The 26,365-nt window shown below is 47.9% G+C and overlaps 1 protein-coding gene across 6 annotated transcripts in view; it reads right to left on the bottom strand.

Moving 5' to 3' along the window:
- LOC144145843 (rap1 GTPase-activating protein 1-like) overlaps positions 1–26,365 on the bottom strand; it is a 222,861-nt gene that overhangs the window by 84,633 nt on the left and 111,863 nt on the right. The window contains exon 1 of one of the 6 annotated variants that reach the window (XM_077677635.1): positions 7,478–7,559. The exons of 4 other annotated variants lie outside the window; for them this stretch is intronic. The gene's annotated coding sequence lies outside the window, so the exon portion shown is untranslated. Of the gene's footprint in view, positions 1–7,238; positions 7,455–7,477; positions 7,560–26,365 lie in introns of those variants that run through there. One more of the 6 variants, XM_077677633.1, reaches the window with a different exon arrangement.

The following is a 26,365-nucleotide window of genomic DNA, read 5'->3' as shown; positions in this document are numbered from 1 at the left end:
CTCTCTCTTTCACGTGCATGTGAGCGCGCGAGAAACCCAATAACGAAGGGTGTCTCCCAGAACAGGCCGGGAGAAGCCGAGTAAGTCTGAGAGTCACTTTAACCTTCCTGTTGACATACATTAGCAAGAAAACAGGGACTCAGTCACAGGGTGTAGTGTTTTCAGTGTACTTGCAAGGAGAGGCCGTGCCCATGGACGAGGCCGGAAGGCATCTTGTTTCTCCTGTCCTCTCAGCTCCCCCCGCGCCCTTCCTGAGGCAGCACCCTTATAGTGCCCGAGGCAAGCTCCTCGTACATTCTTTTCTGCGCTCACGGAGCCGCAGTGCTTCGGGAGCTCACCAGCTGTGGCGCAAACACAACACAACTTTGCACAGCGACAGAACCGTGGCTTCCGCATACGCGAGAGGGTGCCAGGAGTGCGAGGTCGACGCGAACTTAGGAAAACAGCAAACAACGGGGCGGATTAAGGGAGAGAAGCACTGACGTCAATATCAAGAACGCCCTCGGGCCGAGTCTCGGCATCCTTCGCCCTCTAACGAAGGCTTTGCAAAAAACAAACAAAAAAACACCTCGGCGTCTTAAGTCTGCTTACGTTCCTTGAAGGCACAAGCTTGCGACACTTATCAACGACTCCTTGACTGCTACACCATGCCTCGTCTATTTTTAAAGACGATAGCCTTTCTTGGACTACTTAAACGCAGAAACTTTGGTCTGTCTGTCTGTCTGTTTGTGACTCGATTCACCCACCCGGCCAAAGTGAAACTGATGCTGCTCAATAGCTTTATGTACCCACAGCCAAATATAAACGTCTAAGTCCGGTGTTAATGTTCATACTTGTCAACGTTGTTGAACAAGAACAAGACACTACGCAAATATAAGGCAGAAAATCAATACATAAGTGATATTTACAGTGTTCCGTTATTAAAAAAATCATCGATGCTTGGTTTGTGAAATGAAATACTACATCCACTCCAGAAAAAAAAATACCCCGTCGGCTGCTGTCGACCGCGCCACTGTATAGCTTCTGGTGGCATTTTAAGAAATCAAAGGGCAACAGTTGCGAAAGGCTCTACTAGATAAGTTCCACGTTCCGTTTGGAACGCACGTGGAGAACGGCAACGGGGTTCTATAAATGTCTAAGTATGACTCCCCGATTTGCGCGCGTCCCCGCCGTACGGCAGCGCTGGCATCGAGGCACCCGACTTGGAGCAGTGGAACGAGGTAAATTTAAATGGACTTGAGCAAACCTGTTCACCTTGGGAGGAACGAGACGGGAGAGGAACACCATGAGAGGTGAGCGGGAAAGCAAAGGGATGCATTTACTTGGAAAATATCTACGAAAGACTATCGTCTTTCGCCGTCATTTGCAACAGAAGGAGCAGATACGCAGCCATTTTTTTTTCGCTTTCGTGTCGTCGTCTTTTGGCGCCAATTACTTGGACACGCGGACTAGTGACACACGCCGCAGCATCCACTGAATCCGAGTTCTGCGGGGCTGGGGCACACCTGATCTAATCACGTGCCGTCACGCTCACTTGTTACGCGGCACGCACTAGTGTAGTCTTGTTCTACTGCTAGGAACGTGGGCAGATAGCGCAGTGGTAACGAGACGAATGAGACGAACGACGATTGATGGTCAAGCGTTGCATTTATATTCGTTGGCCATGGCCATGGCAGCACCTACACCAGCCACGTGCGACGCACTGATTCTTCTTCGTTGGAGACGGATGCATTTGACGCTACACCACTTCTTTTCCTTCTTGTAGCAATTTATATATATATACAGAAAGAAAGGTCAGCAGTCTACAACGCCAAAGGAGGTATAGGGGAATGGTTAAGCCTTTGTTCACTACGGTTAAAATTAACATTTTTAAGTTTACTTAAAAAAGAAAGAAAGAAAAACACGCGTCGAGAGTGGGGAGCGAACCCACTTCCCCATATTTCTAGAACCAAAAACATTGCGAAGAAAAGAAAGAGACACCGAGGACGTCTGTAGTTTTAATGTAGGGCGAAGCTAGTTTGATTCTGTCTAGCTGCTCGTGACGCACTCTCCCCAGCATAATGTGCACCTGTTTACGTTTCATGCCCTCTGCCCTTTGCGGACGGTTATACATCGTTTTACTTGAGGCATGCTTTTAAAAAGAATAATTTCGCGCTCATCGTGAGTGGGGAAACTGCCGCGACTGTCTCTCGGGAAATATCCGAGTTTTACGAGACCTCCTACCCAGGTCCAGCCGGAATCACGAGAAAATTTTTGTACAACGACTGCAATGACAAAAGACAACAAAATCACGGGCCATCTCCACTAACGTGAAACCTGGGGAGGGGCGAAGCATGCAGTGTATAAGTGTATTCTTGGAGCCTTGCCGTTTTTGCCAACGGAGATGAAACAGTTGGGGGTAGAGGAACGCAGCTTTGCTGTACGAGACTCTTCTCTTTGAAGCAGGAAGCTCTCCAGCGCGAGACGTAAACAAGTGTCCTGGTGTTTCTTAAGTACGCGTATACGAAGCGCTCCAGCGCGAGGCGTAAACGAGTTTCTCGCTGTTTTAGTACCGTGACTACATGAGACGACGATTACGACGACGACAGTAACAGCCCCCACCCCTACAAGCATCAACTAAGAGAAACGTACATGCCCGCATCGGGGCATTCCGGTCTTGTGTGCAAGCCCAACGCTGGGTTCGTAAGTAAAAGCTACGACGTTTCATGCCTGAACTCAAGGAAGGCAAAAAGGTAAACGAAAACCAGAGCGTCGTCTTCAAGCCGACACATGCAGCCAGACTGAAGTGCAAGTTACGCGCGTTGGCGCAAGTCGAGGTTAATGTTGTGGTTGGTGTCGTATACCCCGTACTTTATTTACGCATCCACGACCATCCATAAGTGAACGAGGACGATCTACCAGGAGACGAACAGCTTGTTGAATAGGCACAGGAAGGAAATGTAGCAGTAAAAACTTTCATTTACGGCATAGGGGAAGTAGTTCTCATTTTTTTTTTTTCATGCTCCAATATATTTTCTGTAATGTTTGAAAGAAAGAAGTAAAAACAAATTAAAGCCGCTCCACTCACCGTGAAAGCTGTCGGAAGTGCAGAGCAGTGATTTGGCATAATGGGCTGTACCGCCGTTAACCGCTCACTGCTACCACCGAAAGCAATTCGAATTTCCCGCCTTCGCAGTGCTCGCGCGCCCCCTGCCTGAAAGTGCTCCAGCGGGAGTTCTGTTATTTTTGTGCTTACTTTAATTTGGTATGCTGGAGCTATTTTGCGTCATTTCTAGCGTCACTAAATAAAGACTTAGCTTATTTAGTGACGCTAGTCATTTCGAACGCGTAATTTTTTTCTTGCGCGGCTGGAGTCTTTCTGCGTCATTTCGAACACGCCCTTTTTTCCTTGCGCGGCTGGAGCCTTTCTGCGGCATTTCGAACGTGCCTTTTCCTTCTTTCGCGTGGAGCCTTTCTGCGCCACTTCGAACGCGCAATTATTTTCTTGCGCGGCCGCTTTTTTCGCTTACTATGGTAAAAACCAACCCAACGAGTGTTCCTAACTAAGTGAACGCGGGCGCTGCCGGTAAATTACGTAATTTTTCCTCAAATGTACCTATAGTTTTCTTCGCGCTAAACAATGGGGAGATGTAGGACAAGCGCCAGCGGTTCACGAGTTTCGAACGCTTATGACTGTATAAAAAGCTCTTGGCTTTCGAAGCCTCCGGGGTACGCCGCGGCGACAGCACTACAACGGAACGCCCTGTTGCCCTACTTGGGTTCAGCGAGCGAGCTACGACGACAAGGCGAGCGCCTAAAGTGCTCTGCACTTATAAAGGCACCCCGAGGTGGGTCGCGAACCTACCACCTTCAGGATGCCGTCCCAATCCATGCCAACTATTCTACAGGGAGGCTCTGCTTCACCACCTCCTCATTCCTGGATATTTATGTGCACGTAATTGTATCCCAGTCACAATTATAACTTTGCTGTCGTTGACGTGTCATAAGGGGTAATCGGACGGCTAATAAAACGCAATATCTACCGACGTGTCACCTTTAGCAAAGCATTCGCATAAAATGTTTCACATTACGTGTTCGCGTGATAATTTTCTAGCTAACGGCATTCTTTCATTTCACTCGTAAAGCTATTCTCAAAGCGACCATCTTCAAGCCGTCCTTCCAAACAGGTGTAATGAGTTCCTCAGCCATTCCACTCTGTGAACATCCAGGAGCAGCGAACATGCGGTGTGTTTTACTTCAATCGACGCGCCTATGCATGAAACAAAGCATGTTTGTTTGTGATTTGCGATTGAGGAAACTGTATAGTTCTTTCGCTAAAATGAACCTCGGAAGGACTATTTTTATAACACGGGGTGCCCGTATCCCTCCCGTAGAAGACCATGTAGTGCCAGCCGATGCGAATTCAAAAACATTTACAACTTCACGGTGAAGCATGTAATTAAGAAAAGTAGAGGAAACTCGACGTTACGTTGGAGTCGTCTTCGCGTTCAATTGTCATATAATTTGTTTCCCGATAGTTACGACAAAACAAAAGACACAGCCGCTTTCGTGCAACCATACCTCCGCCGTAGACGGGCATGTTCTGACAGCAGACGGGAATTCTGTAACGCTGACAACTTCAGTGTGACCTTGAAAATTATGCCAAGTAAATGAAATTCGGCGCAATGATAAAACCGTCTTAACGGCCAATTTCAATATAATTTTTTTTCCAAAGATACCTTCATTAAATTGAGAGCTACAGAGCATTCGGGAGAAACTGGACACGAAATTGTTTTTCGTCTCGAGACGGGCGGACATCGACCACTGCCGGACAATTATGTGTGGCAATGGAGAGAAAGCTGTGCGTACAACTTGGCTGTGAAGAAAAACGGGCACGTGGAAGCGTACGCCCCTCCCCCCGTGCACTGCAGCAGCTGTGCGCGGCGCAGTTGAAGCGCAGCAGGCGTCGGCGACACGCCCTGCAGCTGCGACTGATCTCACCGCAGGATAGAGCGCATCCTGTGCAAGCTGAGGCCCCGCGCGGAAATTCCGTCGCGAGAGCGCTCCTCGCCGACGACGCGTCACGCGTGCTCCCGTTCCCGCCGCCACGCGCTTATGCGGTCTCTGCGGTTTTGCGCACTTCGGCGCCGAGCTATTTATTCGCCTCGCTTTCAGTTGTATAGGCTATGATGGGGTCCGTCTATTTTTGTTTAGTTCTGCGGGCAGTCCCACGATCGCAACGTTCGAAAAGGAAGGGAAAGAGGACTGAACCTTGCGGCGTGCCTGTGCTCGCAAGTTTGACACTATATCTAATTGTCTCCTCCAATAGTGATTTGCGACCAACGGCGGGAGAGGAAGCCCTTGATGTACATTTAAATTATTATTTCGACTCCTAGCTTTTTGTAAATTGTCGAATACGGCCTTGTGCGTTATGCTATCGAAAGCTTTAATAAGATCTCTCTCTCTCTTTCAGTCGTCGTCGAAGGATCCTGCTCGTACCAGGCGCATGCGGATGACAGGAAACAGTAGCTCAGCCACTTAACGAAGTACTGCCTAGGTGCGGTTGACTCCGCGGATCCAAATTTGGAATATAATGAAAGGAAACCGTGATATCCAGGCACCTGTGGACTGCGAGCGAAGCGACGCCTACACAGGTGCTTCTTTAGATTCAGACTAGGTCATACGAGTACATTCAGACTATAGTACATTACACTCTGCCGCCCAGTGTAGGCGGCACCAATTTGTTCGCAATGCTTGCACGCTTTGTGATTTGTGCGTATTGAAGTTGTTAAACACTCGCGCAAGCCCCAGTTAGAGGCCAGCATTGGTAGTCACATATCGGGATAACATTCTTTTTTTTTTTTGGGGGGGGGGGGGGGGGGAAGAGGGGGATTTTTGGCATTTTACAGAAGCGGCACTTTCTAGTTAGAAAGTTAAGAGGAAATCTGTCTAGCCAAAGAGGACATAAAAAGGCGGGAAAGGTAGCAGTAAAGGAGTTTGAGGATTTTGAAGGGCCGTTGCAAGTTTTGAACTTCTTTTAATATCTGAAATATTTTCAGAACATGGCTCATAAGCGCGTCCAGCCTTTATATTTAAATGGCCACGAAACGCCCCAGCTAAATATTACTTCTCTACGAAGAGAAGCAAGCTCAGAAACTAGGTTTAAAGGTCTTAGTCTTTCTCTCGGTGCTCTTCAACATCCGAGATGTCTTCTCATGATGTGTGACGTCACAAAGGCGTCCCTACTGGTGCGCTTTCCTTGAGATGTAGCAGTAAACGTATTCGCAATCCCCTTTTAACAAAATCGCAACAAAAAAAAAATCCGATTTACAAAGGTCATCCGCGACGGGTAAATCAAGCCGTGCCGCTCTGTCCTGGCGACAGACATAGCTTTCGAAGTGCTTCCAGTCCCGGAGGAAATACTGAAGGTGTTTATCGACACCGCTGCAAGGCTGACTTTACGTTAACTATGGCGGCGTTCAACAGTACGCAATCAGCCAGGAAGCAGATACGCGCAATGAATTTGTAATACGAAATACTCATATATGGCAGGCAACGGTTAAAAGTCGTGCCATTCATTCTAGGACACATGCGGGGCCTCAACAGGCAAAGTCAGCCTCGATGGCGGCGAAAACCGCCAGAGTGATTATTGCTGCTGTCGTTAGAAACTGTATTTGAGGAATGCCGATGGCAAGAGAACCAAGTTCAGAAAATAACGTTTTCCTTCCATCGTCATGCAGTGAAGACTCAACACTTCCACGATGTCTACCATTCTCGGAGCAAGCGAAAAGAGAACTTTATTCTACTATTCACCTCGTCCCTATGCAACGAGGTCTACGAAACTTAGCATAATAAATAACACGGAGTTACCAACTGGCGTTGTTTATTCATCCTCTGAGGGTATACCACATGCCTGCAGGAACAAGGCAAAACTAATGGTAGCCATTAGTGTTGTTCATTTCATTATTTGCTCTATTAGGCGACCTTATCGTACAGTTTATCCTTATGTTTACGGTTACATTTAACAATTCCAAACCTTCTTTTCATTTCCGCATCAATATCGTGCCTCTGACCGGTCCCCTTTGCCAAATTATAGAATTTTCCAAACCAGTCAATAAATTTTAAAAACAAATATTTTCACGAGGCCAGCCCTGCTCTGTTTTTTTTATAACCCGCAATGGAAAAGGCAACCTTCGGAACCATGTTTCGAAACGAATTTCATGCTTCCCGGAAAACGGAATAACGAAAATTCGACTCACCTTATTGCCTTTGGAGCGTGCAGTTGAACCCACCCCTAACGATAACTGCTTGCCTAGATCGCTTCAAATAGCGTCCAGCGCGCTAAATCGCTCCTCTTTAACAAAGCCACGAGCTCAGCCCCCCATTATCATAAATTCTTAAGCAAATTTAGAACCAGCCGAATTCCTCGCGCCAACCTTTAAGTTTTTCACGCGCGTGCATAGCGCGTGGATAGGTTACCAGTAAACAAGATTCCAACCTTTTATGCCCCCAATCCGCGCCGGCGAAACACAAAGCAGCGCAGCTTAAGATAGGCGGCCTTTTAGCAAGAGAGTGTGTTCACCCGCGTGAAGCGTTCACCAATGATGCCAAATCCTTTGTCGAGACAGCCAGTCGGCTCTTTATACTACGCAGACTGCGGGGGAAGCCTACAAGATGCATCGTCAATCAAAGCTGTTTACATAGGCTGCTCATGCGAGAACAAAATGCACCACCCACATATTTATATTAAAGAGTATATATATATATATATATCTATATATATATATATATATATATATATATATATATATATATATATATATATATATATATATATATATATATATATATATATATATATACATATATATATATATATTCGGAACGCGTCATCGTTTATTGCATGTGGCAAATGTTCAATTCTGACCTAGCGCTCGCTGCAGAAAATAAAGCGATCGATCGTGGCCCTGAAAAGGGTGCAATGAAAGCTAGAAACCAAATTGTCGTTTCTTCGCGCTCGTCTCCAGTGTTTACATTGCTTGTTTTCGTCGAGTCGTTCGATCTTGCGCAAACAGTTGTGAGCGCGACGCGCGAGTTCATAATTCGACAGCGCTTTCCTTTAACCGAGAGAAGACGGCTGATGCCCTTTCAATGTCGATGGCTCTACGTGAGTACGAGGTCTGTGTATCTACTCCCTCGTTCGATTGTGCTGTTTGTAACTGAGAAATGCAAAGTATTGTTTATACTAGCGCCTTATTTGACGCAGTGTTTCCTTTTTAGTGAAAGGGTGTAGTGGCCGGTCTGATAGGACGTGCTGTGGCCGTCTTACTTCTGCCATACCATAAGCATGGGTGGCAATAGAGTACGCAGAAGCCGAGGTAATGGTTCATACGGTTGTAATGACTGGATTGACATTAACCATCTGCTCGGCCAAAGACGTTTTAGGACCATGGGCTTGTACCAAACGTGCTTTACGGGCTAAAAAAGCTTTGGTAGAGTACCTGCAACACACAAGTCTAGACCAGTCGCTGTGAACAACTGGCCGTCTGTGCGCAACAAGTTCCTGAACATCATTGCCATCATCTTCATCCCTTCATCAACTGGCGTAGAAAGTTAGGCATTTTAGCCCGGCTAACATCGCCAGACTGCATTAAAGATCGTTCTTTCTCTTTCTGCTCAACACAATGAAGGCAGTGCGTAATTATCAACTTCGAGTGGGGAAGATTATCTATTATGTGAGTTCCAAACTGTTTTGTCGGTTCATAGCAGCTGTAGTCCTAACATTCATCATCGGGGTGGAGACATCCCTCCCGGAAGTTCCATTCCCCAGATTCCTCTTTAGGTAGAAACAAACCCCGCATCCTCGCAAAGCGTCGGGACGAAGCGAATTCCTTTCATAACGCCATGCCTCATCTTCTAACGCCGGGCGTGACGCAACAACGCGCGTTGTCCACAGGCGTCCACGGCTGACGGTCGTCCTGTTGTCGACGGGGGCATCGCAGGCGTGGGAATGAACGCTCCCCTCCCTCTCCTTCCTCTTCCGCGCCGCGCCGCCTCCACTCTCAGAAAGAGGAAGCTCGTCACTTCACTCCATCTCTCTCTCTCTCCCCCCCCCCCCTTCACCGCCATCCTCTTCCACCTTGTTCCCGAGCTTCCTTCCGCAATACGGGGGCGACTGCCAATCGGCGTCCAATATCCTGAGCCCTCCAACCGCCGCGCTGCCCTGCCACACCCCCCTTTCCCTCTATCCATCCCAACATGTTCGTGGTGGTCTTGCCTGCCTCCTTTCTTTGGACATGTAACGCGCCGAGTTCCCGACCGTGCGTGTTTGCCCCGTGTCTAGCTGATTTCTCGCGGGGCCGCTGTCAAGGTCTTGTTGTCTTCAAGCGCGCCACTAATTAGAAGAAGGGAACAATTCTCGGCTTGCGAAGGGCGAGCGGAGGCAAGGGACGCCTCCGTGATAACGCCGGGCGAGCATGCCTCGCATAGCTTCCGAGCGTCCCCGTTGTCGTGTCGCCACTCCTACGTGGTCGAGATACGCAGAAAAAAAAGCGTTACCGGAGAAAACCTGGAGCGGAAACTCCCAAGACGAGAAAGACAAGGAGGGAAAAACAAACGCAGAGGCATCGATGCCCCGCTGGCGTCGGAGACGACACGTGCGGCGACGCGTGAGCACGGTCGGGGCGGTGTTGTGCCGAGGTGCGGATATTGGTGTGGTCCTCGGGAAGGCTGGCCAAATAGGTGGAAGAGGAGACGAGGGGACTTTGATGCCTACGCATCAACGACGTCCTCCGCATCGCGTTCCATCGTTTGCGTGAGTGAGGTGGAGTTGGCAGTGGCGGATGTTGGGCTCTGTGTAGTTGTTTTTTCTGGCCCCGAACCGGACATTGTGTTCTATTGGAGAATCCGACGTATGTCTGGCCCGAGTGAAAATGTGGGCTTACTTCCCTGAATCACAAAATCACCCCGCTACTACTCACACCCACCTCTCCCCGGCATCGTCGTCATGAAGGTGATTGCAAGTGTTGATTGATTGATTGATTGATTGATTGATTGAAGCTCTATTCATTTTTTGCAGAACAACATGCGCAAAAGCACCCGCCGCGGTGGCTCAGTGGCTAAGGCGTTGCGCTGCTGAGCACGAGGTCGCGGGTTCGATTCCCGGCCGCGGCGGTCGCTTTTCTGATGGAGGCGAAAAGCAAAAACGCCCGTGTGTTCGAGATTTCGGCGCACGTTAAAGAACCCCAGGTGGTCAAAATTAATCCGGAGCCCTCCACTACGGCGCGCCTCATCGCCAGCGTTGCGTCGGCGCGTTAAACCCTACAATCAAACATCAATCAACATGCGCAAAAGCAATGTTGAACCCAATAGCCAAAGGCTAGTTTTATGATCCACGAACAAAATACAATGGTACTTCGGTCGCAGTAAATCGTATCTCCCTAATTGAAATGTTCCATGAACATCAAACATATATATATATATATATATATATATATATATATATATAAGAAAATAAGAGTTGGCAGTCAAGAAAACCTCGTAAAGCAAAGGGGAGGATGTGGTAGGTCGTTGAAACAGATGAAGAATTTTGAAAGAAAGAGAGAAAGTGGAGAAAAAATGCCCGCCAGGTGGGATCCGAACCCACGACCTCCAGAATACCGGTCTGGTGCGATAACCACTACGCTACCGGCGGGGCGAAATGCCCGCCAGGATCCCCCTTGGCGGGCATTTTTTCTCCACTTTCTTTCTTTCTTTCAAAATTCTTCATCTGTTTCAATGACCTACCACATCCTCCCCTTTCCTTTCCGAGGTTTTCTTGACCGCAAACTCTTATTTTCTGTGTTATTTTCAACGAGCCCCTCATTTCCTATTCTCATTCGCTACATGCATAGCCAGGGCCTCTGTTCTGGCAGTCTTTGTGCCATAGGAAGCTTAAGAGGGTTCAATGCTGGTCGACCACTCTCGCCATGTCGTAGACACTCGAGTCACGGCCCGGGGGTTAAAAAGAAGGTCTTCACCCCGAGTAGTCCGAGTGGCGCTGGCTACCACCCCCAAGCACAGGAAACAAAAATACCTAAACATAAATACCCCAGAAAGTGGAAGGGAAAATCGCCCCGCCGGTAGCGTAGTGGTTGTCTCACCAGACCGGTATTCTGGAGGTCGTGGGTTCGGATCCCACCTGGCGGGCATTTTTTCTCCACTTTCTTTCTTTCAAAATTATTCATGTGTTTCAATGACTTACCGCATCCTCCCCTTTGCTTTCCGAGGTTTTCTCGTGATGGAGAGAGTTACTAAAACACAAATGTGCGCAATATTTCAGCGCATGTTAAAGGGCCCGCAGGTTTAATTTGATCTGGAGCCTTCCCATACCGCGCACCTCACAGCCCTTCGCGTAGCTTTGGGGCTTAGTCTTAAAATTTAGGACTCAGGTATACTCAAACTTCGTGACTTACACCTAGTTGGAGTTATTGAGCTGCAAAAGACAATAGATTTAATTAGGCTCAAAATTCGGGTACCTGTTCTAAGTTTACGCCACAACAATTCCGCAAGCACTACCGAAAACGTAATTTTTGAGCTTCCTGACCACACGTCGTTGCAGAAGCGCGCCCTGTACGTCACTGCTGAACCCGAGAGCTTTCCTGAAAAGACGCCATAGGTTGGTTTATTTGACAGAGAGCTTCTACGACGTTTTTTTATCAGAGCCATTTCAAGGTGGTTGTAGTAATCTACCCAATGTCCCGATCATTACCTTAAACATTCGAAACAAAAAAAAAAGAAATTCTCGGGCAGGTTACGTCGTTTGAAGGTGAAAGTATGGCGCGGTATTGTGGCGGGCATCTCTTACATACACGTCCAACCGTCCACACAGAAGCCGCGCTTCTTTACCGTCTTTAACCCATCTTATTCACCTTAATCTACTCATTGCCGCCTTCCCAATCATTGCTATCAATCCCTGATCAATCGTTAATCCATCATGATCAATCTTTATTTGTCCTAATTCATCTCAAGCCCCTAATACCCCACTAATTATCAGCATTTTGAACTAATCAACGTTTAATTTTGGTAATCATAAATAATCTCCTATACAAGGCTGACATGTTTGGTTATCGTCTGGACTTCCTTGTGTTTTTGTACCGTCCGTGCCGACGCCGGGGTAATTCAAGGCCATCTTCCAATGAGACATATCTTCGCCTTAAAAAAATGCGCGCGGGGTTAGGCTGAGTTAAACGGGTGCGCCCGTGGTTCAAAACTGACGCCATTTTCGTTAAATGAAAGCTATTTAACCAAAAGTGCTTGCTTTTTGGGCCAATGTAGCCACCCGTTCTCCATAGCGACATGCTAAACTAACGGAGTTGGGTCTTGACGAATATTCGCTTAAGTTTCTTGTGCCGAATCTCCAATTTCCCTTGGCAGATTTGGCGAAATTCCGAGATGTTATCGATGTTTCAGCAAATTCACGGTTGACATGGCAGCCTGTAATCGTCAATCCTAGCTCACGCGCCTGAGGTGTCGTACTTGCTCGTGAATCACCGCCTTACTTTTATGTCACAGAATCTCTCTCTCCAACGTGGCCTAACGATTGTCTACGGAACTGCGTTCGATCCACCCAAGTTTGAACCGACTTCTAATGTTATAGCGTTACACTTATTTCACCTCTGACATTTCTGCTGCCGATCGAGTGTCATGCTCCACACGAAGACGAATCGGCATGAGTCACACACCCGTGTTTGTGCCGTTCCAACTTCATCGAAGCGCACAGGGAAAATGTCGACGTTATCGGAGTGTCGGATTTTCCCCGGGGCAGGCGACACTTACAAGTGCTCCGTTGTCACCATTCAGCGATATGAACTTCAGGGAAGGTGAATGAACTCCTGACAGGGATTTTCGAGGGTGAAGAATGTGGAAGAGATGTCTCGTTATATATATATATATATATATATATATATATATATATATATATATATATATATATATATATATATATATATATATCTTGTAAGGGCCTTGGTTACTCGGTGAGGTAAGGCGTTTTTTGTACGACTAAGCCGTCTCGGAACACCGGACCAGCCACTCACGATGATGATCAGTCTCGTAGAAGACGAAGCGTTCCTCGATGTGTTTGGTGATGGGGATAATGGAGTAGTGAACTAAATGATTTTCTACGCTTCGGAGCTTCGCGCTCACAATATATGTATGTATGTATATAGCGAATCAGAAAATGGGAAATGAGGGGCTCGGTGAAATAAGACAGAAAATAAGGGTTGGCAGTCAAGAAAACCTCGGAAAGCAAAGGGGAGGTTGTGGTGGGTCATAGAAACAGATGAAGAATCTTTTGAGTGAGAAAGAAAGTGGTGAAAAAATGCCCGCCGGGTGGGATCCGAACCCACGACCTCCAGAATACCGGTCTGGTGCGAGGTTTTCTTGACTGCCAACCCTTATTTTCAATATATATATATATATATATATATATATATATATATATATATATATATATATATATATATATATATCAGTTTTTATCTCGTTTCTTGATGTTTATGCTTGTGGTTGGCGTTAAGCTTAGGGGCACCGCATGCATAGTTGAGAAAATGTGTGCAAGTAAGAACAATGATTTGCGCAGCAAGCGTACTGAAAATATACAGACCGCAAGAAAATAGAACCCAAATTTCGACAAGGAGGTTCGTTCAAGCCAATATTTTTCAGCCTAAATCAACATTACCAGACTGATGTGATACGCTAATAGGGATGGATAGGCCAACAAGGGTGAGTAGAAATCGGTCAATAAAAAGATGTCAGTTTAGCCTAAATCGGAAAAAAAAGAAGTTCTTCGCACGTGGGTTTAGCCATATAGGCATAGTAAAGCGATGGTTCGGGAAAGCTGCTTACTTAGAGATGCACGAACACAGGGAGGAATGAAGGTTCTTAATGCAGCGTGCCTATTAAAGGCGCCTAAATGCCGTGTCTTTGTATCTGTAAAACGATTCCAAAATTAAGCAACGGATTTCAATAACTCAACCACAGCGAGAACACCCCATTCGCGCCTTGTTACCCTACGTATGCCACGCGGGGACGCCTTTGGCTGTATTGATCTCTCCTCTGTAGATATTCGGACGTGTACCACGTAGTTATCGACCGGTTTCCTAAAGATCGTATCATCCCTTCACTTTGAACAATGCAAAAGCGTTCACAGCCTCACTTCAGAAGCAATGTGAAGTGACACATTAGGTGGACGCACGCCGCGTTTTCTCCGCCAGCGTCCGTCTCGCCGCGGTGGCGGTGGATGTAGTTAACGGCCCAGAACCTGTTGCGCTGCCAACCGCTCCTTTCAAGGTGCGTTCGGTTGCGCATGCGCAATGATACCGAAGAGGAGCACGCACTCCGCAATGACAGAGACGTAACCCTCCCCTGTGCCTTACAACCTGTTGACTCTTGCACCGTAGTGGATATAATGTCCGATATGCTTGCATGGAATGGGCTTAACTGTCGGTTTGTTGCAGCTACTTTAACGCACCTTCCTGCATCGCTTGCTATCCAAAATATTTCGAAAGCATAAAAGGTACCGATGTGCTTGCTGCTAGCGCCTTTAGTCGACGCTCTAAAGAGACATCTGGAATAAATAAAACTGTGTCGGCTAGCCTAACCAAACAGACACTCTGTCTGACGCACGACAGAGTGACTCACCGCTCGAAACGATGCAATTCAAACGGCTGAGCCAATGTATGCTATGTTTCTTGGGCAACCCCCCCCCCCCCCCAAGCGATTGTTTATGAGTTTTGTTTTGTTAAACCCTGTCAACTAGTGAAAAGCATTTGAAATATTTTTTCGGTAGATAAATAATTTAGCGAACATGGTATTATGTATGTATGTATTTTTTCTCTACTTTCTTTCATTGTTTCAAAAATCTGTACCTGTTTCAACAGTAATAAATGACGTACGAGATTATCCCCTTGGCTTTCTTGACTGCCTATTCTTTTTTGTGTATATATATATATATATATATATATATATATATATATATATATATATATATATATATATATATTGTAAGCTATGACTAAGGCAGACGTTAGCAGCCGTATGTGGACATTCTTCTCAGTGGCTATGTGCCAGATGCTATGTACCGCCAGCCTCGCTCGCCGCGCACATCGTCATCCACGCTATCATCATCGGGATGTTCTGGAATCTCTGCGCTCGACTTGAGCTCGCTACGCTCTCTGCGGGATCAGTTTAATAAACCGGTGCCCGACGACTCCTGGCCTGTGCCTCACAATATATATATATATATATATATATATATTATCAAGAACACAGTGACGCACCGGTAGCCGGTTGAGGTGGTTTATTGGCAGGGTGGCAGGGGTGAAGCCGATAGGAGCGGAGGTCCGAGCGTTAAAATAACCAAGCTCGTTTCTGGTACATACACCTTCCGGGGTTCATCGTCTTCCCCGACACGCCTTTGGAGCATATCCCCTTGCCTGGATTATATATATATATATATATATATATATATATATATATATATATATATATATATATATATATATATATATATATATATATATATATATATATATATATATATATATATATATATCGCAATCACGTCTGTAGAGAAACATGCTGCCAAGGAACACGGCGAAAGCAACGTCGCGAGTGCTCAACGCGGCAGACAGCCGTTATTAAGTTCGGCGAGTTCGCGAATCCATGCACGGCCGTCGCCCGTGCATGGGACGACGGCGTCGCACTTTCGTCATACAGAAGACACGAGCGCAGGCCGCCCCCCGAGAGCGCACGCAGTTACCGGTCGTGTACACGCGTCATCCCATGCACGCATCGGCAGCGGCGATACACTCGCCATACCGCATTACCGCCGTCTATTCTCGGCGCTTGCGCGTAAGGGCGGCGAGCAGTTGGCCCTCCTTCCTGTACTCGGCGCAGAGAAGCCGTGCGAAGTTGTGCAACGCGCGTTATACTCGCTCGACGGAACGCTGACCAGTTACATAAATTGCCGCTCTCGCAGAACGGAAGCTGACGGATGTACTGCGTTACGCAATGGCCACCGGCAGAGTCGTCGTTCTGTGTCGTCCGAAAGTGGCCACTTCATCTCCTTGCTCGCGTCCAGCTTGGTTCGTTATTAGTCCGTTAATGCAGCCGTTTAGGGGCTTGGCTGGAGAAGGTAATACGCCATGCGGCATTCGATGTTGAACGCTTCTTCCAAATAGCATCGGAATTGTCTCGCAGCATACCGCGACGGCGGCGCGGTAGGTCTGGTGTTCTTTGATGTCCATCGACTTATTGATTTTTTGTTCGGAGTGAAACTGCGTCAACGCAGAATGTTTTAGGAGTTGGTTGAGTTCAGAACTACTTCTAAACGTCACCGGTCTCATGCGGGGCTAGTTGAACGGCTGCGTCTGATGTAGTACGGTTGACTGACAGGTGTGTGCGAAGAGGTCATAAGGAGGGCGAGACCTACTCGCCGAGGCGTCTGATTGTGTGCGGGTGGCAATTTCACGTCTTACTCATTCCCACTTAATGCGAAAAAAATTAGACGCGTTATGGACAGAATCCGTATATTAATTATCCCGGCAGCACAGGCTATGAAACGTAAAAAAGTGGCTACACTACAATAACGCAAAGTATTCAAATTCAACACTTAAAAATACCGTAGGTAACGTGACGTTAAATTGGAATCGGTACGACAGCCAACAAGCAAACCGAGTGTACAAAGAAAAAAAAAAGCGCCTATCGGGGGAATAAGGCACAGGCGCACGATTCCGACCGAGCTTTCTGAATGCAGCGTAATCCTTCGAACAACGCATCAGCGTCAAAACAAAAAGTTGCAGGTGACACCTCCGTTTGGGTCTTAAGATTTCAGACGCGATAGCGTTACTTTGACTACCAGGGAGCGCTTTCGAAGGCAGTCGCTGCATTTACGGTGTATGCTTCAAGAGCACTGAAGTCAGCGAGGAGAGATAGCAGCAAGGGTGTTTAATCGCCATGGCCCACGAGAGATTGAGCCCGTCTGTGCTTCTGTGGCTTAAGATGCGAGCGTGAAACTGACCAACACACCGCAGCCGCGGGGTGTTGGGCAGTTTGAGCGAGAAGGTGTCAGTGTTTCAAAGTGTTCATTCTCTGATGTCTAAGCCGGACTGAAAATTCTTGTTTTTGCGAAGATAAAGAGAGAGAGAGAGAAACAGAGAAGATCTTTATTACGGAAGGAATAGTTGTGGTTCAGAAAAAGGGGTCAAGACATGGTAGGAAGCTTAAGGTTAGAACCTCAAACCTTAAGCGCTAGATGCCGCAGATTCTTCCCATGCCTTTTCATCAGATCGGGCCGATCTTGAGGCAACGAGCTGGTCAAAGCTGCCTCCCATGTCTCGATAGAAGTGGAATATGTAATGTTTAGAGCTGTTCTCTCCTGAGCATACCCTTGGACATGGCCAGTTCGCGTGGAAGAGGGTGGATGTTTCCCCAATTGCAGCAGAGTTCAAATTAATGTGTGATATCCCCACCGAAGATCTTCGCCCACACAGGCACGTACACACTTGTGTTGATTTATCCTTCACGGAGTGAGCGATTCTTCGGCATTAAGACCCCATTGTAGCAAGGGGAAAAATCGTGTCCCTAGGCGCAGGATGAGGAGAGGTTCTTAGAGTTTTTCTTGGAGGGCAGTGTGGTAGTCGTGGTAACAAGGAGCACGGTATAAGAGCATGTGTGGCTCTTGTTCGGTGCCTAATTCGTTTCCAGACCCTTGTGTCTGGGAGTCCAGGTGACGTTATTAACTTTCTGAATTGTGGAAGGGGGTATCTTAAAAAGCGTTTATGTATTGTCTCCACAAACAGTCCATGTCCATTGAGAGTCTGCAGTGATGTTTACGCTTTTATTTGATGCTTCTTCTATTCGGATCGCCAAGAGGATGTCTTCAACTTCCGTTTCTTTGTTCCTGTACGTAAAGGGTCATGCAGTCCCAAAGATTGCCTATGTGGTCAACTACGACAATTGCTGCCTCGTACATTCGTACGTCCCGGAGTCGGTGTACACTGTGGTCTTGTGACTTTGGCACTTTCCTCAAATGAACTGGATCCTGACATATCGCCTGTTCTTGTATAAGTTTGGATCCACGTTATTGGTACAGGAGAGTTTTTATGCGGAGTCGCTGAATCGGTGCTATGTCTATCATGGCGTGCCGTCGTTTCTTTTCAGAGGGGGGGGGGGGTGCCTGCCTTTCATATGATGGCCCGACCCGACTTTGATTTTTCCCAGCCACTGTCTTGCTGCTAGAAGAGTGGTTTTCCTGGTTTCTTCGAATGCGTTATAAGGAAACAATTTTTGGGCCAATTCATCGTCATCATCATCATCATCATCATCTTATTTAGGTCGACTCCAGGACCAGGGCCTCTCCCACTGACCTTCACAGCTCTTGTCCTGCGGTGCCCAAGTCCATTATTCGCTTCCCAATGTTGTTATTTGATCCCTCAATCGAATTAATGGCCTCCCACTTCTTCTAGACACATCTGTTGCTGTCCAATCTTTTAGCCTTGTGGTCCACCAGTTGCCAGTTCGCCTCACGGTCGAAATTGCGAGTTTCGCGACTGCCTTATATGCTGTCCTGATGACGGCGTTTCTTTTATTTTCATCGGTGCGGGTGAATTCGTGGTACGGTAGGCTCTGCATTATCCGGCTCATGATCAGCGGCTGAATGAGTATTACCGTTTCCACTGTAGTTCCTGCTCTTCTCTTGGTTAGTCGTTTTACAATGTGAGTAATTGGTTAAAGATTTTCTTTTTTTTTTTTTTTTTTTTTGCGATTGTGAGTTCGGCTCTGCCGCTTGGCTGGAGGGTGTTGCTGGCATAACGTAAGTGACGATAACTAAAAGAAAAAAAAAACAACTTACGCACATTTCGAGAGGTAAGAGAAAATAATTAAATACAGCTTGATCGCTTATGTACTATAATATGGCCAGTGCACTATTTCTGTACCACTTGTACCTCGCATACGACCGTGCGATAAAACTGTTCTTTTTCCCCCTTCTATTCATCTCGACGTGCTTTATTCTATCGGAATACTTTGAATGAACAATGCCTCAGATGTTCGTGCGAAATAATAAGATACTCGAAATCCGCATGAAGTTTCCGCATTACAAGCGCCGTAACGAACGAAAAAAAAAAGAATGTGTGACTTGATATTGCCGCTAACCATGCATTGGGTTTGTTTGTTTATGTTTTGTTCTTACTGCCCGGCTGCGCCCGGCTCTGTTATCTGTGTCCTAAGCGAAGCGCGTGTTCCATTTTTTATTTTTATGCCGCACGGGTTATCTCATTCTTATAAGGAGAGCATTTCGCCCTAACATTACTAGCCTAGAATAATCTCCTTTGATCAACAATGTTCCGAATGTAAATCGTCTGTTCGAGAAACACTCGCGCCGAAAGATAAAAGCCTGCACAGCAGACGCCCCGGTATTCGACTCGCCAACGCTCGCCTGCGCACGTCACTTTGTTGACTGCTCCTTCGCCACCTGTCTACTCTTTGAGTTGTTAGAGGAGGTCAAGTTCGCTCCAATGAACTTCTTTTCCTTGAAGACAAGTGCGTCGTCTTTGGCTTCGTGACAATATCACAAGACGCCCAGAGGAGCTCAAATTTTTTTCTAGAAAACAGGAAAACCTTGGGGCACTCATTTGTGATCAAACTACTCACCCAAATTAAGTACCGTGTTTTCTCAACTCGAACCGCAGAAACACCCCTCGCCCCGCCCCAAAGAAAAAAAAAACAAAGATGGCGTAGGGGTTAGTAGCTTCGGTTTAGTGGGTGTTAATACGCGTAAAGAGGGCAAAACCAAACTGAGGGCACGCATTCCGGAAATCGTCAGCAGCCACCAAAATGCGGAGCCCATTGGCTACCAATCTCAGTTGCTTTCAAAGAGCCTAAAAATAATTAAAAAAAAAATAAACGCAAGAACGTGACAATTACTTTAATGTGAGCGCGCAGAAAGGGACACACCCTAACGATCCTCATCTTTTTCCCAACAGCGGGAGCGTTGACACCGTTGCCGGGAATGTATTGCCTATACGTATTGCTTCTCAAGAAAGGTCGCCTTCTCCGAAGATGGATTTCTAGGCAATAACGTACTGCTCGCGCGGCGCCGAGGTAGCAACGCCCACGCAGAAATCGCTGACGGCTCGACTTCGAACAATGGGGGCGGAGAAGCCCTATTGCAGCGCGGCTCGGGGAGCCGGCCGTTGCACTTTACGAGTGCGCGTGCAAAGCCGAGCTCGCTTTAGAAATCGCGAAGTTACGGATCTTATGAGGGGAAGGTTAGATGAAGAAAAACAAAACCAAAAACGGCACAGGGCAGGGTGGACGAGAAATTTGTAATTGCGAAACATCTTTTTCGTATGAATACGTTGGCAGATGTGAAACAAACATAAAAAACATCAGCGAGGGTGGAATTGGATTCTTTTAAGACAATAACATAGCTTCCTTTACGTCCTGACTCGGGAAGGTGCCGCCGCGCTAATGCTTTACGCTTTAAAACGAAAAAGAAAAGCTCCACACAAATAAAAAAAAGATCCATCCTGACGGGCATTTCTCAGGGAATTCGAAGCGCATGCTCACCGTGCCAGATGATTTGTCTCACTTGAAATACAACGAGACTGTATGCTATGATAGTGCCTGCGAAGGTCCGCGAACCTGAACATTAACGATAATAGTGTCTGACAAAAGATTGATTGATTGATTGATTGATTGTAGGGTTTAACGCGCCGACGCAACGCAGGCGATGAGGCGCGCCGTAGTGGAGGGCTCCGGATTAATTTTGACCACCTGGGGATCTTTAACGTGCGCCGAAATCTCGTACACACGGGCATTTTCGCTTTTCGCCTCCATCAGAAAAGCGACCGCCGCGGCCGGGAATCGAACCCGCGACCTCGTGCTCAGCAGCGCAACGCCTTCGCCACTGAGCCACCGCGGCGGGTGTGTCTGACAAAAGGAATTTGCATTTATATGCAAGCGCGTCTGCGCTGCTGTTTCGCCCCTTTTCTCGCGTCCTCTCTTTAACCCCCTGAAATCCATTCCCGCAGTGCAAGGTAGCTGTAAGTTTGGTTGTCCTCCTTTTCCTTCCTTCATATCGAGGCATGTGGGGTCTGGAGGGCACAGTGTTAGCGACGCCAATCTTATCCCCCCAAGGTCAGTCATACCCAAACCATAACAGGCCGCCAAGGGCTAGGCTCATGCCGCTAGGCCGCAGGCTAACCGAGGTTCATATTTTGACGACAAGCGGGAGTGTGAGGAGCTGAAAGACTGCGCATCTAGCCAGAGAGACATCGCGACTCCCGACTCCGAAGCGCTTGAACGAGAAGCTCGGAACGCTGACCGACGTCCGGAGCGGCCGGCCGACCAAGTTGGAGAACGACCCTGACGACGTTGCACGCCGCGAAGCTCTTAACGCCGTCGATCGAGTTAAACTGGCAGCCAAGAGCGGCTGTGCTGGAGTTGCACGTCGCGAGGCTCGTAAGGGAGCGAATCGAGCCAAACGAGCCCCCCAGAACGCTGACTCGGAATGCTCCAAGCAAGTTGGGGCAACTACATGGCCAGACGTGCGAGAAGACAGAATCGGAAGGTTCGAAACAAATCGAAACGAATCGAAACGAATCGAATCGAAAAGGCTGAAGTGACAGACGGGGTAGTAGACGCAAACCAAGGAGCATGGAGGCAAGTACAAGGGTTTCCGCGACGTCATCAGCTCAACGCGGGCCGGGCAAGTACTACGGCAAGTACAAACTGCATGATGAGTTCGGCCTCTCCTGCAGTGGCTCTGAACGGCTACGCTTCAACGCAGACGTCAGTAAGTTCCTTTAGCGAAGCATATCCTGAATCGTCTTGGAAAGCGAGTTACCAGGCAAAGGCGTCTCCCACGTTTTACGTCTCATCCCCGATTGCCTAATAATCCGGGTAATAAATTTTTGTTACGCTACGGTTCTCGTGGGTGGATGTCAGCTTCAAAAAAGATGGCGTGCGCCAAAGAATTGACGCTACAAACCAACAAAAATAGCCTGCACAGGTTCCCAAGGATATGCGTCTAACATTAGCGGTGCGAACGCGAAGGAAACTGAGAACGCCATAAAAGGATACGCACACAAAAATTAGCACTCGCTTAACTCGGCTATGCCAGGATATTTGTAGCGTGAGCTAAGGTTCAGCAATCCAATCCAATGCAATCAAATCCAATCCAAACCAATGCTTCTCGCGCTTGCGCAGCACGGCCCTTCAGGGTCCACGCGAAACTGCTCAAACTCGGTCAGTGTAGCTTACGCTACAAAAATGTGAACGTTCCCAGAGATATGCTTCGCACTTAAACGATGCAAAAAGGAAGTAAACAGACACAACAAAACAGCGGCCCATGTTGCCGCATCTCTTCCCTTTATTTCTGCTCTCATCTTCCTTCGCGCCGTCCTCTTCGGGGCGTAACGCTCATCTCGCTCAAGGTGAAGTTGCTATCACCAACCCCTAAAGTACCCTTATGTAACCACAAGGGTACTGCTGTGATGTGGGTGGTGATGGCCCGGGCATCGTCCATCATTCATGAGGGCGGAGGAGAGGGCAAAAAAGTTGCACTTAGTTCCAGTCCTGCGCGTCTCGGAGGAACGCTCGAGTCTAACGGCTGGCTGGCTAGCTGCCGGGGTTCTTCTTCGACCGCCCAACCCGGTGCTTCGCCGTCGCTTGTCCGGTGAAGTGAGAGTTAATGAAATCCCGTGCTTGGAGAGAGTTACTTAGCAGTCAAGTCTTCTTCGCCCGGACTGGCTTGCTAAGCAGGCTGCTCTTGTTCAACCCCCTCTTTTGTGTCTTTTATCGTTACGCGCGGAAAACTGAACGCGAACTTGACGTGGTTGCGCGAGTGTGTTAGCGCCCGATAAAGCGACCCATTCCCAGGCGGGCACCGTATACACACGTGATTGCGCTCAGTAAACCTCGTTCCCGCTAGGCGGTGCTGACAGCGACGGATAAGCGCAGCAAGGCAGTAAAAACTTTGTTCATCACTGGAACTTAAACTTTGGCGCTAACGCTTCCCCGCAACGCATCTCAAATGTGAGGCAGTAAATCGCTAAGGTTTCTAAATAATAGTTCTAGAAAAAAAAAAAAACTCCCTTGCAATTTAGAAAAACGTTAATTGAAGATCCATTGGGGAATGTTTGCGAATGCGTAAAAACCACTTTTATCTCCTTTGAGAACTTGAGGCTCGGCCCAATGAACACTCCTTGCTCCGGCTTCCTGTTTTTTTTTTTTACTCCCTGCACTGGCTGTACACTCCATACAGCACGTCAATCTGTGATGGGAGTCACGGAACCCGTGGAAACGGCGCAGAGGCAGCTGGCGCACCGCGCTCCGACTTGACGCAACACTGGACAAGGCGTCCAATGCATGAGGCAAATTCACTCATGTTTTTCAGTGCGGTTTAACTCAACAATTATCCTCCCCCCCTTTTTTTCCCTTACAGTTAACGGCTTATCAACTGTCAAGCGACCTTTAAAATTTCAACGTATTTACATTTCATGCCGCCCTACCCTTCTACATTTAAAAATTTTATAAGGGAAATAGCTTTACTTGTAGCGACAGCAAGTGCGCACGAGCTCTCTTAGATTCTGCTGTTACAGCTGCCAACTAATTAGAAACATGAAGCAGCTATTACACAAGCCGAAGTTCATTATGCACGCGCACATCCGGGCCGGGGAGCCTACAAAAGAATCGTAAAAGAATAACTCCATGGCGTATCTTTAAGAATGCGTGAGCCTCTCGTTCCGCTCTCTGGAGAACTTTAGGCTCGGCCTGGCCCCCACGCGTTTCCCTAGCTTAAGAAGTGCGCAACGCGGTGTTTCTCGCATGAACCTTGTACCACCGTGCAAACAGTGCAAAGATTTAAAGAAAAATCTTCCTTAGTGGAACCCGTGGCGTCATGTCAAAACACTAATGCCTTTCCCCATAGACCGGTCGGTAGACCGAAAAGCTTTGTTAAGATCTCTCGACACACGGTGCGCATGCCTTAAATAGGGCTTCCATTGTGTCAAGACGTTTACTTGAAAATCGCGAAAAAGGAACGATTCTAGGTAAGACAATACACGCGTCGATCATGAAAAAGGAGCTCGTGGATGCGTTTAGTTAGTGCCGAAAATTCGTCGCATTGGTTCGTTCTCCATCTGCGTATTCGATCGACTGGACGCGCTTCCAGCGAAGGCTGGGCGCGCTTTTAGTTTTCGCGCTGCTCCCAACTTTCTCCAGGAAGGGGTGGTAATTTCTTTTTGTCCATTAGTATGGTCACTTCGTAGCCGTCAGTTGCGTTCGTTTATCTCTCTTTTGCCGCCATGCACTGGCAGCAGACTTGATTCTACAGCGTGCACAGGCCGTTGCGGGAGTCGCAAGATTCGTCGAGGCAGGGGCAGCTGACGAGCCTCGTTTCGACTTGCCTCCTTCGCGGCGACGCCTCCTGAGTTGCGAAGAACGCCCTCTCCACATGCGCTCGTACGTCACTCGCTTCGTTGACAGAGCTAAGCGAAAATATCGCCGGGAAAAGTTTGCCGACGTGCCTCACCTGTTGCTCGTGCAATGAAGATAATCAACTGCATAACAGTAACTGTTGTTTTGACGACCACAGCGGGGAAGGTAGAACCGCCGCATCGATTGAACACTACTAACATAAACGTAATAACAAGCCCATGCATCGTTTGTACGTAGGGCGCGCGCCAGAAACGACGAGACGACAAACTCGCCAGATGGAGAAAGACGAAGAAAGGGATGGACTCGGAATAAGCGCACAAACAGCGCGGCCATAAATTACTGCCTCAAAGGCCGAAAGAATTCGCCTGCATTAAGATATGGCCGTTGTATACGACCGGAAACACCAAGTGGAGGAAGTAGTACCTCGACCAGAATCTCAGAAGAGGACAGACACACGATCGGGAAAAGGATATGACGGGCGGGGAAAGTACGGGAAGCAAAGCCTAAAAAGAAATCGTCATATACCAGGCCATCGCGGAGCCAGGAGATGGGAGCTCGGCTAAACACGACTCGGCGGGCCAATCTCATTGCGCTGAATCGCGGGCAGTGCGGCGAGCCAGGCTATCGAATAAGGGATGATCTGACGTGATCCCTCGTTGTGCGGCGGCTTCGCGGAGCGAATTTCCCGGACTCCCCACCGCGTCGGAGGCACGCCGGCCCTTTCGCTTTCATCCGCGACGAGTATCTTTACGTTATTCTTCTTTTCCTTCCATTTACTGCGGAGCTTACTTGCCTATAGACGCCAGAATATATTTACGACTAGTTTATCGTTTTCTTTCGTTGCGATTCCTTTGTAGCGGGGATGCGTTTATCATTTGCTTCGAACGTACGCTGTACCTGTCCGTGGCGTCTCTCGGTAAGTCCCGCTGAGCGTGTAGACTGCGGGGAGAAGTAAGCGGTGAATGGATCAGAACTGGGAGGCGGATGACAGGTGAAGAACACGGCTCACCCTAAATAAAAGAGTGCACACATACGTGTCCGTCAAGAAGAGACGCCGTGCTCGCTGATAAATAGGCAGCGGCGGTCCCCTGATTCGCTGGAATGAGGGAGCTCATCATACTACACCGAAGCCCGTAGAGAAACCGGATTAAAGCCAGAGGAGCTCGTTCGCTTCAGGCAGGAGCAACGCACCCGTATACGAGACACAGAGACCAAGAGGAAGGGATATACACTGTGTCGGGATGACGGAAATGAGGCGGCTGACGCGAGGCATTCAGCCAGAAGTGAAATACGATTGCAGGCGAGATTGAATACCGCGGAGCGGAATGAGCTGAAAGCGAAGTTGATGAGATTTGCACGAATAAAAAAATCGGCCGCGTATCTGCTCCTTTCGTGGCAAAAGTCGTCAAAAGACGATAGTCTTTGTATACATTTGCCAAGGAAATGCCCCCCTTCGCTTTCCCGCTCCCCTCTCATGCTGTTCCTGGACCGTCGCGCTCATCCCAAGGTAAACACACTAAAGGTTTGCGCAAGGCGATTTGAATTTACCGCGTTCCACTGCTGCAGGCGGGATTCCTCGATGCCAGCGCTGCAGTACGGCGGAGCCGCGCGTGAATCGAGGCGGCCGCCTACAATGTTTATAGAACCGCGCGGCCGTGCTCCACGTGCGTTCCAAGCAGAACGTGGAACCTAGCTAGTGGAACCTTTCGTTGCTGTTGCCGCGTGATTTTTCATATGCCGCCAAGAGGTGGCGCGGGGAACAGCAGGCGGCGGTTTTCTGCAGTAGATGTAGAATATCATTTGTTATCGAAAAACCAAGCATCCATGAATTTTTTAATAAAGGAACACTGTAAATATCCCTTGTGTACTAATTTCCTGTCTTATATTTGCGTAATCATCT

Source organism: Haemaphysalis longicornis, unplaced genomic scaffold, assembly GCF_048455015.1.
Source record: "Haemaphysalis longicornis isolate Haplotype H1 unplaced genomic scaffold, Haemaphysalis longicornis Haplotype H1 scaffold_7, whole genome shotgun sequence".
NCBI lineage: Eukaryota > Metazoa > Arthropoda > Arachnida > Ixodida > Ixodidae > Haemaphysalis > Haemaphysalis longicornis.
Note: the sequence above shows the minus strand (reverse complement) of the source record. Positions and strands in the feature narration are given on the sequence as shown.